The sequence below is a fragment of the Panthera pardus genome, unplaced genomic scaffold, assembly GCF_024362965.1.
Source record: "Panthera pardus isolate Hobbes unplaced genomic scaffold, ASM2436296v1 HiC_scaffold_27, whole genome shotgun sequence".
NCBI lineage: Eukaryota > Metazoa > Chordata > Mammalia > Carnivora > Felidae > Panthera > Panthera pardus.
In genome coordinates this window covers 114,463,850-114,480,649 of record NW_026526843.1, presented here as the reverse complement: position 1 = coordinate 114,480,649, position 16,800 = coordinate 114,463,850, and positions in this window count along the sequence as shown.

Sequence of the window (16,800 nt, the reverse complement as noted above, 5' to 3'; positions counted from 1 at the left end):
GTTGGTGTCTGTCACAGCTTCTTTCTGTCCTCTCTTGCCTCCGGCTTTTCTGGGGGAAGGGTTACAAAACCCAAAATGTATCTGCTTGTGTAACTGCCCCTCTGGCAACTGCCCCTCCTGGGACAGGAGACTGGGGAATGGCTGAGAGAGGGTGACGACACATTGTTGAAACTGATCTCCTGTTCTCCAAAGTCTATGCTATTTGCACATAGGAGTTCCACTTACCCCTCCCGAGCGTGAGGCTGTTGGAACCCAAGAGCCCAAAGGTGACTCTTATTTTCTCTATTTCCGGATCTCATCTCTTCCCAGAGTTAATGAATGGCTGAGCAGGGGTAGGGTTACAGAGGAGAATCCTTTCTTTCGCATTCACCGGTATCCCCAGGTAGACAGCAGCTCCTTGAGGGCGGAGGCTTGCTTTGCTCTCCCTAGCACCTGACAGCCCGGACGGCGAGCTCTCATGCAGTACAGATGCAAACAGTAAAAGACCTCGCCCAGGGGCAGGAAAGGTAGCTGTCAACTAGTCAGCGGGTTCGAACACTAACTGTTGTACTCCTAAGTCAATAAAGATGACATTTCAGCTCTCCAGAGTTTCTGATTTTCCTGAAAGGGAACATCCAGATCGGGAAGCCAGGCAAACTAGCCGAAGCCGAGCTAATTAGAATACGGCTGGGGTCACCACAGGATTGATAAATCCTATCTGTTTCACAGAAAGGGTATGGAAAGGAGTTGTAAAAGTTGAAAAGTGTTCAAGATGGGAGGGAATGCCTCCAGTGCTATGAGGCCAACGGAAACATGGTATAGAATCCCTTGAAATCATGCAGACGGTTATACTCTGAGGAAGAGTAGCTAGAGAGTTCAAGCTTACCTACGAAGAGCTTTCTTAACAGAGACTGAGAAGCTACTGTGTACATTAGGTAGAAACGCAGAAAAAGCCCTGAGGGGGTCAAAGATTAGAGTTACAGAGCCATAGCGGAGAATTTCTTTCTCACCGTAGACAAGACCTTCTTTGTATTTCTTCCTTCCTTCCTTCCCTCCCTCCAAGTGGTTGACACCTTACATTAATCTCAAGTGTACAACACAGTGATTCGACAGCTCTATACGTTACGCTGTGCTCGCCACAAGGGTGGCCGCCATCTGTCACCATGCAGCGCTATTACACTACCAGTGACCGTATTTCCCAGGCGGTACCTTTCATCCCCGCGACTTACTCATTCCGAACTGAAGCCCGTATCTCCCACACCCCTTTGCCCATTCTGCCTATGTCCCCACCCCACTCTCCCCCGGCAACGATCTGTTCCTTCTCTGTATTTATGGGTCTGGTTCTGCTTTTTGTTTATTCATTTGTTTTGGTTTTGAGATTCCACATATAACTGAAGTCAGGTGGCATTTGTCTTTCTCTGACTTATTTCACTGAGCATCATGCCCTCGGGACCCATCCATTTTATAAGACCTTCTTCATATTTCTCAGCCTTTTAAAAATTTTTTTTACTGTTTGTTTATTTTTGAGAGAAAGAGAGACGGAATGCGAGTGGGGTAGGGGCAAAGAGAGAGGAAGACACCGAATCTGAAGCAGGCTCCAGGCTCTGAGCCGTCAGCACAGAGCCCGACTTGGGGCTCGAGCCCACGAACTGTAAGATCATGACTTGAGCAGAAGTCGGACTCCCAACCACCAACTGAGCCACCCAGGTGCCCTATCAGCCTTTTTCATAACAGCTTTGTTGAGATATAATCCACATCCCATACAATTTACCCATCTAAAATGTCTGATTTGGGGCACTTCAGTGGCACAGTTAAGCGTCTGGCTTCGGCTCAGGTCATGATCTCATGGTTCGTGAGTTCGAGCCCCGTGTCGGGCCCTGTGCTGCTGGTGCGGAGCCTCCTTGGGATTCCCTCTCCCTGCCCCTTCCCCGTTTGTGCTACTTCTCTAAATAAAGAAATAAACCTAAAAATTTTAAATAAAAAAATAAAATGTGCAATTTAGTGATATTTTTAGCACGTTCACAGAGCTGGGCAACCACCACCACGATCAACGTTTGAACATTTTCATCACCCTGAAAAGAAACCCCGAACTCGTTAACATTCCCTTTCTCTTCGGTCTCCTCACCCTCGCAACCACCAATCAATCTACTTTCTGTCTCTATGGATTCCCCTTTTCTGGACAGTTCACATAGACGGAATTGCCCAATATTTAGATACTGTACGTGGCCGTGAACTTCGCCATCCTCATAAATTGCATTGCTACAGTTAAACAGCCTGGAGAAAGCCATGTTTGTCATTAAATGGGCATAATCACATAAGTAGGCCATTGTCCAGGCATATACAGAAAAAGAGATGGGATGATCATTGACTCCCTTAAAATATCTGTGTTATCTGAAAATTAATACTAACATGGGAAGGCCATATTTTTGACTTATAGTATTATTAGTGTTGTTTTTATAAAAAATGTTGTTCCTGGGGGCACCTGGGTGGCTCAGTCAGTTAAGCGTCTGACTTCAGCTCAGGTCATGATCTCAAGGTCTGTGAGTTTGAGCCCCGTGTCGGGCTCTGTGCTGACAGCTCAGAGCCTGGAGCCTGCTTAGGATTCTGTGGCTCCCTCTCTGTCCTTCTCCGCACCCCCCCCCCCCCCACACACACACACTGTCTCTCTCTCCCTCTATCTCTCTCTCACAAATAAACATTAAAAAATTTTGTTTAAATGTTTTTCCTGGTATTTCCTTACTCCTTTGGTCTTCCCACAAACTCACAAATTGGAGCCCTGCCCTTCTGTCTGTGCTCATTACGGAGGGAAGGGTTGAGATGGGAAAGTAGAGCAAAGAAGAACCTCTTCCAGGCTTTTAAAGTTCAAAAGCCATGCCCTTCCACCAGACTTGTGCAGACCTGTGAGGTGGGCCCTCTTCTGTGGCACTGTGGGGGCCCAGAGTGCACTGGCCAGGGGCTGTGTCCCCCTGGATGGAGGGGTGCTTTGGTCTCATGGGCTAGCAGCCTCCTTCTCAGCTGAGAACGGAAAAGCTTAAGATTTGGCCACACCTGGGGCACCTGGGTGGCTCAGTCGGTTAAGGGTCTGACTCTTGATTTCGGCTCAGGTCATGATCTCAAGGTTTGTGAGATCAAGCCCCACATTGGACTCTGCACTGACAGTGTGGACCCTGCTTGGGATTCTGTCTCTCCGTCTCTGACCCTCCCTACCTCTCTCTTGCACCCGTGCTCGCTTGCTCTCTCTCAAATAAATAAACTTTTTAAAAAAACTTAAAAAGAAATTTGGTAACAGATGTCAGAGAGTACTTGAGTCAGAACCAGGCTTCACACACAGACCCCACACACAGACGGCCGAGGGACTCGGAGAGGTGAGATCATATCCTTTCCCCCTTTCAAAACCTCAGCTTGCTTCTTGCTGCGCCTGGTACAAATCTACACTCATTTCCACCAATGCCGACCGCAAACCCGTACTGTCCGATACGACTTTGTGGGATGATGGCAATGATCTGTTCTGTGCCATCCATGTGGCTGCGGAGCATACGAAGTGTGGCCAGGGTGACTAAAGAACTGCATTTTAAAGTAATTTCCATTTAAGCGTCACACGTGGCTAGTAGCTACCGTCCTGGAAAGTGCGGACATTGAACATTTCCACGATTTCATTGAAGACGTTGGTATTAGATAGCGTTGTTCCTTCAGAAACCAGCCTTGAGACAGCGTGTGGAATTTACTGGGAAGGGTCAAGAAGGGGGAAGATGAGACCTGAAAGGAAGGGAGCCAGGAAAGAACAGGGCCACACTGAGAGCACCTAGAGCCCAGGGACGCAGGGAACTCTGGTGATCCGTGCAGAGCACGCACGGATGATCTCAGAATCGTCCCACTCAGGGGGTACAGGACTTGGTATATTTCTCCATTAATTCCCACCAGTCATTGATTGAGGGTGGCTCTCAGGGGGTGTTAATTCTCGAGCATTTCCACCCACCCAGAGCATGGCCCGGGAAGGCTCTGTGGCCCCAACGACGCTTCAAGCCAAGTCATGAGGGCAGTGGTTGTGTTGACGGGGCCTGAGGGCTGGGGGCACCGGCAGTGGCTGCCCCCCTCCCACTCCTGACCCCCCAGTCTGCTCTCCAGATGGGACTGTAATGTTTCACGCATATCCTTAGAGGCATTTTTGCATGTATAAATATAAATACACATAATACCTGTAAATAAATTTCTAAGTTTTCCATTTATGCAAATGGGATCATTCCACACGCAGTCTCTTGCCCGTTGCCTTTGGCGCTTAATAGTTTACCCTGGAGCCATTTCGTCGTAGTTGTTTCTTTAATTTCCCCCGCTCGGCTGTCTTTATCACGAAGAAGTTCAGACTCAGAAAAAGAGCCGCAACGGCTTGGCTGCAAGAATGCAAAGAGATTTGTGTTTAGCTTATGGATTTAAAAGGCAAGCTGTTTGTTGAGACTGCAGAGTTTGGTTCAAGGCATTGCAGGATGGTGTGATTTTCCTGTTAAAAACAAATGGGAATTTGCTTGGTGATAAACTCAGGCAGTGTGTGGGCTGATTAGACAATAGAGTCTGCAATCAATAGATTAACCTCCTAGGATGATTGCAGTCGCAGAAGGCAGCTGTCTCCGGGGTCGGGCGTCCTGCCCGGCAGAGAAGCCTCGTGAGCCCCGGGGTTCAGGCCCCAGCTCTGCCATTGACCTGCTGTGTCACTGCGCGGCCGCCTCTTGACCTCTGAGGGCGTCTGTTTTCTCGTCTATTTAATGAGAAGGGTAGCGCCTACGTTGCTGTCTCTCGATGGGTTTGACGCACCGACCAACGGTGGCGGGGGGAGGCTGCAAACCCAAATGCCTTCGGGGGCTCCCAGGCAAACGCACGAGTCCAGCGACGCTGCCAGAACAGGCCGCAGTGGGCACTCTGGCTAAGAGGGGGATAAATCCCGCACCGCCCGTCTCCCACGTGGGAATCTTTTAACCTTTATCTTGGCCAAAACAACGCCGATCTGTGGGCTGCGTGGGGCCCTTGGGCAAGAGCGTGCATCCTACAAATTAGAGTCCTCGTTGCTGCAGGGACGAGACGGCACTCCTGTGGCCGTTTACTAAGCCGCATCGCTACGGACTCTTCCGAACCCCCCCTCCCCCTCCAGGAGGTCCCTCGCTGCACTACCCCCCCCCACCCCCCCCCACCCCCCGCCCCGGTCAGGTGAAGTTAGACTGGGCTGTGGGAACGACTCTAAAACGTGAGTAGCTTTAAACACCAAAGGTTTACTTCTAGCTCACACGCCACGTCCCCTGCGGCACGACACGACCAGGTTGACGGCTGGACGCTGACGGTCACATTCTCACCGCACAGCCTGATGGGCCTGGGGAGGGGAGCGGAAGCTCCTGCGCAGGCTCTTACCGGCTTCCGCTGGCGTCTCATTGGCTAGGGCTGGTCACGTGGCTCGGGGGTACCTGAGGCGGACCTCCAGCCACGTGCGTGCATTCCTTCCATCGATTTCTTCTTCTCTCGGTCGGATAAAGATGTTCCTCATCGGGCCGCGTCCTTTAGTCACAGCTTTGCAAGCATGACGAGTGACATTCTTTGGAGGCTCCAGGACGTTTCGTCTTCCTCGTTGCCATGGCACTCCACGCCTGAGCTCCTCATGGCCAGAGCAGTGCCATAGTGGCCGGACGGTCCCTTCTCCGGCTCCTGCGACCACCAGAGCTCCTCAATTTGGGGTTCGTTCTTGGGCAGTTTTTTTCTTTTTTCCAGGATTTCTTTTTTTTTAGAGCGGTTTTCGGTTTACAGTAACATCGAAAGTTACAGAGATTTCCCGTGTTCTGCCACCACATATGCATACCCTCTTCCTCGTCAGTGCCACTCACTACAGTGGTACCTTTTTGTTTGTTTAGGTTTGCCTATTTTCCAAGAGACAGAGCAAGCAAGGGGAGAGGGGCGCAGAGAGAGAGAGAGAGAGAGAGAGAGAGAGAATCCCAAGCAGTCTCCTTATGGTCAGTGTGCAGAGCCCGAGGTGGGGCTCAAACACATGAAACTGAGATTATGATCTGGGCAGAAAGTAAGAGCCAGATGCTTATCTGAATGAGCCACCCAGGCACCCCATCTTTTTTTGTTTTGTTTTCTTAATTTTTTTAATGTTTTTATTTTATTTTTGAGAGAGAGACACACACAGTGCAGGTGGGGGAGGGGCAGAGAGAGAGGGAGACAGAATCCGAAGCAGGCTCCAGGCTCTGAGCTGTCGGCACAGAGCCTGACATGGGGCTCGAACTCACGGACCGCGAGATCATGACCTGAGCCGAAGTCGGATGCTTAACCAACTGAGCCCCCCAGGTGCCCCTGTTTTCTTACTTTAGAGACAGAGGGAGTGTGTGAGCAGAGGACAAGGGCAGAGGGGCAGAGAGAGACAGAAAATCTCAAGGACTTTATGATCCCAGGACTCTGGGATCATGACCTGAGCTGCAATCAAGAGTCAGACACTCAACCAACTAAGCCATCCAGGCACCATCAGAGAGAGAGACAGAGAGAGGGAGAGAGGGAATGAATCTTAAGCAGGCTCTATGCTCAGTGCAGAGCCCGACACGGGGCTTGATCTAATGATGGATACATGTCATTATACATTTGTCCAAACCCATCGGATATACACCACAAAGAGTGAATTCTAAGGTAAACTATGGACGTAGTGTGAAGATGTGTCAGTGTCGGTTCATCCTTTATAAAAAACATACCACTGAGGGTGCCTGGAAGGGGGAGTGGAGGGAGAGAGAGAGAGAAAGAGGGAGTCAGTCTCAAGCAGGCTCCATGCTGAGCACAGAGCCCGACATGGGGCTCGATCCCAGAACCCTGGGATCATGACCTGAGCCAAAATCAAGTGTCAGACACTCAAGCGAATGAACCACCCAGGTGCCCCCAGAGTGCCATATAGTTGGAATCACACAGTATGGACCTTTTCACATTGTTTTCTTTCACTTAGTAATATACATTTAAGGTTCCTCTATGTCTTTTCATGGCTTCATACCACAATATTTTTTCAGCACCGAATAATATTCCACTGCCTGGACGGACCCCGGTTTATGTATCCATTCACCTACTGGAAGCCATCTTGGGTGCTTCCGGGTTTTGACAATTATGAACACAGCTGCTGTAAACATCCATGTACAGGCTTTTGTGTGGACGTAAGTTTTCAACTCCCTTGGGTACATACTGAGAAACATGATGATCGGATCAGATGGTAAGAGTTTGTTTAATTTAGTAAGAAGCTGCCAAACTGTGCTTCAAGGTGGCTGGAGCGTTTTGCGTTCCCACCGGCCGTGTAGGGAAGTTCGTGTTGTTCCAAGTCCTTGCCAACATTTGGTGGTGTTGGTGTTCTGGCTTTTGGCCATTCTCCCAAAAATGTGTAGTGGTATCTCATTAGTGTTTTAATTTGCATTTCCCGGGGGGACATATGAGGCAGAGCATCTCTTCACGTGCTTACTTGCCATCTCTGTGGATCTTCCTAGTTGAGGATTTTTGTATCTGTGCTCGTGAACATATTGGCCTGTGGTATTCTTTTCTAAGAAAAAAATTTTAACGTTTATTTTTGAGAGAGAGAGACAGAGTGTAAGCAGGGGAGGGGCAGAGAGGGAGACACAGGATCCGAAACAGGCTCCGGGTCTGAGCCATCAGCATAGAGCCCAACGCAGGGCTCAAACTCACAAACCGTGAGATCGTGACCTGAGCCCAAGTCGGACCTTCAACTGACTGAGACACCCAGGTGCCCCTGTGGCTTTCTTTCCTTGTAGTGCCTTTGTCTAGTCTTGGTATTAGGGTAATGCTGGTCTCATAGAATGAGTGAGGAAACATTCCCACTGCTTCTATCCTTTGAAAGAGACTGTAAAGACTTGGTATAATTTCTTTCTTAAATGTTTGGTAGAATACACCAGTGAACCTATCTGGGCCTGGTGCTTTCTGTTTTGGAAGATTATAATTACTGATCCAACTTCTTTAACAGATACAGGCTTGTTCAGATACTCTGTTTCTTCTTGTGTGAGTTTTGGAAGATTGTATCTTTTAAAGAATCGATCCACTGGGTCTAGATTATCAGATTTGTGGGCACAGAGTTGTTCAGGGTATTCCTTTATTATCTTTTCAGTTTCCATGGGATCTGTAGTGAATATCATTTCTGAGATTAGTAATTTGTGCTTCGCTTTTTCCTTGTTCCCATTTTAATCTCCTACTCTTTTTCTACCTTTTGTAGTTTTAACTAAGCATTTTATAGGACTCCATTTCCTCTCCTTTCTTAGCATATCAGTTATGCTTTTTTTTTTTTTTTACTTTTTTTAGTGGTTTTCCTAGAGTCTGCAATTATACATTTACAACAAATCCAAGTCGACTTTCAAATATACCACACAATGTAGTATGAGTACCTTAAAATAACAAAATAATCCCAATTCCTCCCTTTTACCTCTTCTAATATTGCTGTCATTCATTTCACTTATACATAAGCATACATAGGCATATACACTCATAAGATATACACAAGTATAGGTAATTGAATACATTGTTGCTATTATTATTTTGAGCAAACTGTGATCTGTTAGGTGAATTAAGGATAAGAACAGTAAGAAATAAATGTAAAAAATAAAAAGTAAAATAATCTTACACCATACACAAAAATCAATTGAAAAATGTATTAGGGGCACCTGGGTGGCTCAGTTGGTTGAGCATCCAACTTCAGCTCAGGTCATGATCTCATGGTTCATGGGTTCTGGCCCCACGTCGGGCTCTGTGCTGACAGCTCAGAGCCTGGTGCCTGCTTAGGATTCTGTGTCTCCCTCTCTCTCGGCCCCTCCCTCACTTGTGCTCTGTCTGCCTGTCTCTCTCAGAAATAAATAAACATTAAAAAAAAAACAAAAAACTGGGGCGCCTGGGTGGCTCAGTTGGTTAAGCGGCCGACTTTGGCTCAGGTCATGATCTCATGGTTTGTGGGTTCAAGCCCCACATCGGGCTCAGTGCTGACAGCTCGGAGCCTGGAGCCTGCTTCAGATTCTGTGTCTCCCCCACTCTCTGTCCCTCCCCCACTTGTGCTCTGCCTCTGTCTCTCAAAACTGAATAAACATTAAAAAAAATTAAAAACAAAAACAAAAACAAAAAAGAAACAAAACTGGGTGCGCCTGGATGGCTAACTGGGTTAAGCGTCCGACTTCAGCCCAGGTCATGATCTCCTGGTCCGTGAGTTTGAGCCCCGTGTCAGGCTCTGTGCTGACAGCTCAGAGCCTGGTGCTGCTTCAGATTCTGTGTCTCCCTCTTTCTCTCTGCCCCTCCCTCGCTTGTGCTCCGTCTGCCTGTCTCTCTCAAAAATAAATAAATATTAAAAAAAGATTTTTTTAAAACATATTAAAGACTTGGATGTAAGACCTGAAACCACAAAACTCCTAAAAGAAAACATAAGAGGTAAAAGCCTCTTGATATCAGTCTTGGTGAGGATTTTTTAGATTTGACACCAAAAGCAAAGGCAACAAAAGTAAAATCAACAAATGTGACTACATAAAACAAAAAAAGCTGCTTACAGCAAAGGAAACCACCAATAAAATGAAAAGACAACCTACGGGATGAGAGAAAATATTTCCAAATCATATATCTGATAAAGGGTTAATAGCCAAAATACATAAGGGACTCCTACAGCCCAACAGAAGAAAACCTAATCTGATTAAAAGTGAGAAGATCTGAAGAGACATTTTTCCGAAGAAAACAAGTGGCCGACAGGCACATGAAAAAGCACTCAACATCACTCATCATTGGGGAAATGCAAGTCAAAACCACAGTGAGAGAGCATCTCACATCTTTTAGAATGGCTTTTATCAAAAAAGTAAATAACACTTGTTGGGGAGGATGTGGAGAGAAAAGAACCCTTGTGGACTGTTGCTGGGAATGTAAACTGGTGCAGCCACTCTGGAAAACCGTATGGCGGTTTCTCAAAAAATTAAAAACAGATTTATCATATAATCTAGCAATCCCACTTCTGGGGATATAGCCAAAGGAAATGAAATTACTCTCTTGAAGAGATATCTGCACACTAATAATGTTCACTGCAGCATGATTCATGGTAGCCAGAACATAGAAACAACCTATGTGTCTACTGACAGATGAACACACAGTGGAATATTATTCAGCCGAAAAGAAGGAAATCCTGCCATATGCAACCACGTGGATAAACCCTGAGGGCATTATGTTGAATGAAATAAGTCAGACAGAAAAAGACAAATACCACATGATCTCACTTATATGTGGAATTAAAAAGAACATCCCCAAACCCCTATAAACTCATAGATACAGAAAACAGATTGGCGATTGCCAAGAAGCAGGGGGTGGGGGGATGGGTGAAGGGTGAAATGGGTCAAAAGGTACAAACTTTAAGTAATCTCTACACCCAACATGGGGCTTGAAGTCATGACCCCAAGATCAAGAGTTGCATGCTCTGCTGAGCCAGCCAGGCGCCCCTGAGAATAAATCTGGAAAGTTCTCATCACAAGAAAAAAAATTTGTTAACTACGTGTGGTGATGAATGTGAGACTAAACTTACTATGGTGATCATTTTGCCATATACATATATATATATATATAATTATGCTGTATGCCTAAAACTAATGCAATGTTATATGTCAATTGTATCTCAATAAAAATTTTAACTTAAAAAAAAGTAAAAGTAAAACCAAAAAGTAAGACCTTTGTTGGAATTTAGATTCCAAAAGACGTAGCTGGATAGGTTAAAAAGCTATACTGTTGAATCATATATTATACACCTGAAACTAACATAACTCTGTATGTTAACTACACTGGAGTTAAACGAAATAAAAGGACATACTGTTAAATGACGGGTTTTATTTTCTGCTTTATAGTTGGGCCAAGTTTTCAAAGGATCCCATTTCCGAACTGTTTCTCAGCCCATGATTAGGCCTCATCCTCTTTGGCCTAAATGTCTCACGTGTGACTTAGCACACTGTATCACTTATCCATTCCCGTTTGGGTGGTTTGGTGGGATGTAATGTATCCGCAGCGTTTCCCAAAGAACCTGACTTGTAACTTGGCAAAAATGAATGTACTCAGACATTCTGAATTTCGCCTCGGGGCAGACCAACTTTGAAGTCACTCTTCGACTAATATATACAAATATTTTAAAGCAAGAGTGGGAATGTGAAACATAACCTACTTCTCTTTCCTATAGAGATTCTATTGTATTTAAAATCTATTTTTACACCAGTTGGCATCCTGCTTTTTGGCCAAGTACTCGTCATGCACATCCGACCTTGCGGAGCCTGGGACAGATCGCAGCATACTAGTGAAGAGAATTCCAAGTAGTTTGCAAAGCTTGCTCGCTCATTTTCCCATGATCACCTCCATCAAGCAGCCCCACCACCAGCTGGAAGAACAGAGATTTTCAGGACAGGTGGGATAAATGTTCTGAGAGGCTGTGCCCAGAGGAATGAGCAAATAGGAAATGTTTCTGAGCTACTTGAGTGTTTTAAAAAAAAATGTTCCAGGGGCGCCCGGGTGGCTCAGTCCGTTAAGCATTTGACTTAAGCTCAGGTCATGATCTCGCCATTCATGAGTTCGAGCCCCTCCACCCCCGCTGTCGGGCTCTGTGCTGACAGCCCAGAGCCTGGAACCTGCTTCGGATTCCGTGCCTCCCCCTCTCTCTGCCCCTCCCCCACTCATGCTCTCTCTTTCTCAAAAATGAAAAATGTTAAATTTTTTTTTAAAATTCCAGATTAAACAATCTTATCAAAGAAAACGTTTAAGGGGCGCCTGGGTGGCGCAGTCGGTTAAGCGTCCGACTTCAGCCAGGTCACGATCTCACGGTCCGTGAGTTCGAGCCCCGCGTCAGGCTCTGGGCTGATGGCTCGGAGCCTGGAGCCTGTTTCCGATTCTGTGTCTCCCTCTCTCTCTGACCCTCCCCCGTTCATGCTCTGTCTCTCTCTGTCCCAAAAATAAATAAAAAAATGTTAAAAAAAAAAAAAAAAAGAAAACGTTTAAAAACAACAACAAATTGCCAGTCATGTTTGAATTTGACACTATCACGTAAGATAGAAGCTGTCAGTGTTTTGTTCAAGAAGGAAATAAACCACTTAACATATCCATACTATCTTAAACAATGACATTACATTAAAATAACCAAACCTTAGTTAAAAGAATTAAATAGTTTGGGGCACCTGGCTGGCTCAGCGGGTAGAGGACACGGCTTTTGATCTTGGGTCATGAGTTGGAGCCTCATGTTGGGAGTAGAGATTATAAATAAATAAACAAATAAATAACCAAACTTTGAAGTGAAAAAAAATACAAAAAATGTTTTTATTTTACCTCGACTGATTTCTCCTTTGATGCTCTTCCTTTCCCTGTGTGAGTCCAAGTTTCTGACTTGTATTATTTTCCTTCTGCCCGAACTCGTTAACATTTCCTGCAAGGAAACAAATTTCCTCAATTTTTAGAAAAATTATTTTTTAATGTTTATTTATGAGAGAGAGAAAAACAGAGCGTGAGCAGGGGAGGGGCAGAGAGAGAGGGAGACAGAATCCAAAGCAGGTTCCAGGCTCCAAGCTGTCTACACAGAGCCCAACGCGGGGCTCAAACCCACGAACTGTGAGGTCATGACCAGAGCTGAAGTCAGACGTTTAACCGACTGAGCCACTCAGGCGCCCCAAATTCCCTCAACTTTTATTTGAGAAAGTCTCTATTTCTCCTTCATGCTTGAAAGATAACTTCACCAACTACAGAATTCTAAGTTGGTGGGATTTTCCTCTCAACACTTTAAATATTTCATTCTACTCTCCTTGCTTGCCTGCTGAGAAGCTGGATATGATTCTTATCTTTGTTCCTCTATAGGTAAGGTGTTTTCTTCCTCTGACTTCTTTCTGGAATTTTCTATCTTTGATTTTATGTCATTTGAAAATGATCTGCCAAGGTGTGGTTTTGTTTTTGGCATTTATCCTGCTTGGTGTTCTGTGAGCTTTCTGGGTCTGAGGTTTGGGGTCTGACACAGAAATGATGGAAATTCTCTACCATTATTGTTGCCAATCTCTCTCCTGTTCCTTTCTTTCTTCTCCTTCTGGTATTCCCATGTGTATCTAACACGGTTTTGTAGTTAGTTGTTCCCCAGTTCTTGGATATTATGTTCTGGGTTGTTCTTTTCTTTCTTCCCCCAGTCTTTTTTCTCCGCTTTTTGGTGTTCAAGGAGTCTATTTTTTTTTTAAGTTTATTATTTTGAAAGAGAGAGAGAGAGAGGGCACAAGTGACAGAGGGACAGGGAGAGAAAGGGGGAGGGGGAGGGAGGGAGGGAGGGAGAGGGAGAGAGAGGGAGAGAGAGAGAGAGAGAGAGAGAGAGAGAGAGAGAGAGAGAGAGAGAATATCAAGCAGACCCTGCACTGTCAGCACAGAGCCCGACGTGGGGCTTGAACTCCCGAACTGTGAGATCATGAGCTGAGCAGTAGTCAGAGGCTCACCTGATTGAGCCAGCCAGGCGCCCCTCAAGTGAGCCTATTGATACATCCTCCAGCTCAGAGATGGTCTTCCTCAGCTGTGTCCAGTCTACGAATAAACCCACTAAAGCCACGCTTCATCTGTGTTCCGGTGGTTTTGATCGCTAGCATTTCCTCGTGGTTCTTTTTCAGGATTTTCCCCTGCTGACGTTGCCCATCTGTTCCTGCGTGCTGTCTCTCCATCAGAGCCTGTGCATACGAACCACAGCTGTCTTGAATTCCTGGTCTGACAATTCCACCGTTCCTGCTACGTCTGGTTTGGGTGGTTGCTTTATCTCTGCAAATCGTCCTCTCTGTCCTTTGCCACGCCTGGTCCTTTGTTCCTGATAGCTGGACATGGTGTGCCAGGTAAAAGGAACCGCCGTAAACGGGCCTTTGGGGGATGTGCTGGCGAGGACGGGGGGCGGGGCTAGGAGGGCTGCAGTGAGGTTCTGAAAATACCCCGGCAGGGTAGGCTCTGGTTAACTAGCTTCCCCTGCGGGCAGCCAGGCCCTGCTGCGAAAAACAGCCTTGGCTTAGTTCGAAAATGCTTCCTTTCCGCCTCTCCCTGCCGGAAACCTGATTTTCTGCCACACGTCCTCTGGGAAATCTGCTCAAGCTCCTGGAGGTAAATCTCAACGACCGATGTCTGGCCCTCGCCCCCGGAGCTGTCCACACTAGGCCTCCAGCAGTCCGTGTCCTCCCGTCCCGACACGGGTTCTCACGGACGCTTCCTTCCGCCTGGGGGTCTCTGCCCGTGGAAAAGCCACCACTCGTGTTCACCTGCCTCCCCACCCCCACCCCTCCCCTTTCTTACGGAGCCTAGAAGACACGTTGATTTTTTTTTCAGCCTGTTCAGCTTTTTACTTGTTTTAAGGATACGCTGGTGACTCCTGAGCTCCTTACGTGGGGAACCGGGCTCTGCCAGTTTTAAGTCTCCACAAACCAGTGAATGAAAGGTTTACACTCACATCATTTACAAGTCCATTAACACCGCAAGACTGACTCAAACAAGCAGCAGTCCCCGCCACCTTCGTTGCACACCTGATTCCGCTCCCCAGAGGCCAGCAGGTGGTTAGAAGTGTTCTGGAGGAGGGGCGCCTGGGTGGCGCAGTCGGTTAAGCGTCCGACTTCAGCCAGGTCACGATCTCGCGGTCCGTGAGTTCGAGCCCCGCGTCGGGCTCTGGGCTGATGGCTCAGAGCCTGGAGCCTGTTTCCGATTCTGTGTCTCCCTCTCTCTGCCCCTCCCCCGTTCATGCTCTGTCTGTCTCTCTCTGTCCCAAAAATAAATAAAAAACGTTGAAAAAATTAAAAAAAAAAAAAAAGAAGTGTTCTGGAGGAGATAAAGGCGAGAGAGAGAGAGAGAGAGGGAGAGAGAGAGGAGCCCCTCCCTGATGGAGGGGCTGAGGTTTTCAAGATAGAGAAGACAACATGTGGATCAAGGAGGGAGGGAGTGATTTATGTGGGTACATAAAGGGCAAGCTGTCTGGACAAGGAAATGAACACACAATCCTGGGGGCAGGAGGGATACCCCAGGGGGCCTTGTTGCAACGCAGATTCTGATTCAGTGGGGCGGGGGGAGGACTCCAGACAGCTTTTCCAGTGGGTTCCCAGTAGGTGCTGATGCCGCTGGCCCAAGGAGGCACACTTTGAGTAGCAAGCTTCTAGAAAGAGGAGCTCGGTGGGGCCAGAGCAGAAAGAGAGAGGGGCAAGGAGACTGAACCGGGGTCAGAAGGTGAATAGGGGACCAGACCTGGCGGTGCAGTGAGGGCCGCTGGAGGAGGGGCAGAGCTGTCGCCAGGAATGACATGAAGCAGAGAAAAGCATCTTGGACGCATCTGCGTCGGGGCCTTGCTGAGAAGAGCTCGCAGGGGGCGGAGGCGGGTAGGAAGCCGCCGAGTGAATCCAGATGAGAGAGGGCGGTCCTTCCGACTCAGCGGCCGCGGGACTGGGGGTGGGGGGCGGCGGCGCCCCCCGGATCCGTGATGGATTGGCAGGGGGAGCGACAGGGGGCTGCGGGCAGGTTGCCGGCTCTGCCCCATCCGTCCTCTCCCTGCAGACCCCCCGCCGCCCCGGCCAAGCCCCGTTGGTCCTCACTGCTGTCACTGCCTGCGAGCAGGTGGTGTTCCTGAGAGATGCTCCGACCCGGCTGGGCCTTTGCAAAGACCTCGCGGTTGCCTGCTGCGTCCACAGCCGGGCGGGAAGAGCCTCCGGAAACTGGCCCTTTCCCCCGCTTCTGGGCCACCACTCCCCTCCACGAAGCCTCACTCGGGCCCAGGTCCCGACCACCTTCTCCCCACACTTGCTAGGGAGCAGGGAGAGCCGTGGGGTGTTCGCCAATCCGGCCGGCTGCCCTGACACCAACCCGGGTGTCTCCCGTTCAAACACCTGCATCCGCTGTCTTATAGGTACTTAAGCAAATCACTGGAAACTTCCCTTCACTGGTCCGCTACTGTCATACCACATGGCTTCCCTCCGTGCCACTCAAGGTGGAGTCCGTGGCCCAGTGGCATCAACATCACCTGAGGGCTTGATAGAAATGCAAGTTCCTGGGCCTCACCCCAGACTGCTGAATCGGAATCCGGCAGTAGGGCCCAGGAACCCCGTGTTCTAGGGAGCTCCCCAGGTGATTCTTGTTGAAGTCTGAGAGGTAGGGAATAACACCAAACCTCAAACTGAACATCAGTAGGTCCCGGCGCCATGTTTGAGAAAGCGGGTCTAGCCCAGTGGGCTCAACCCTGGCTGTACATCAGGATCATCTGCAGAGCTTTCAAAAAAAGATACCCGTGCCTGGGCCTCCACGGCCAGCAGTTCTGATGTACTTGGCAGGAGCAGGGCCCAAGGGAGTCTAACTTGCAGCCGGGTCTGGGAATCTTGGGAGCTTGGCAGATGGCCCTACATTCTTTTTCCCACACCCAGCTGCATTTCCTGTCCCTCGCTGGTCACTCTACCTGAGGGGTGTCCCTGCCATCTCCATATTGCCAAATCTACCCATTCAAGGAACAGACCGAGTCCAAATCAAGCTGCTCCTCAAACTGGTCTCTGATTCTCTTTCGGTTTCCTGAAGCCACATGGGCACCTGTAGCCTAATAAGACCCCTGCGTTGCTCTCTTTGTTAAAATGAGGCCTCGTTCAGCGAACTAGTGGTTCTCAAAGTGTGTCCTCAACACATAAAACTTGGGAAATATTATGCACCAGATGATTTCTGCACCTCACTCTTTGGGTTTTCCTCCCATCCCCACACTATCCTTTCTCAGTCTTCTTTGTTTGTTACATTTTCTTCCATGCAGCTGAAATTCACAGAACACAAAAGCAGCCATCTTGAAGTGAACGATTCCGT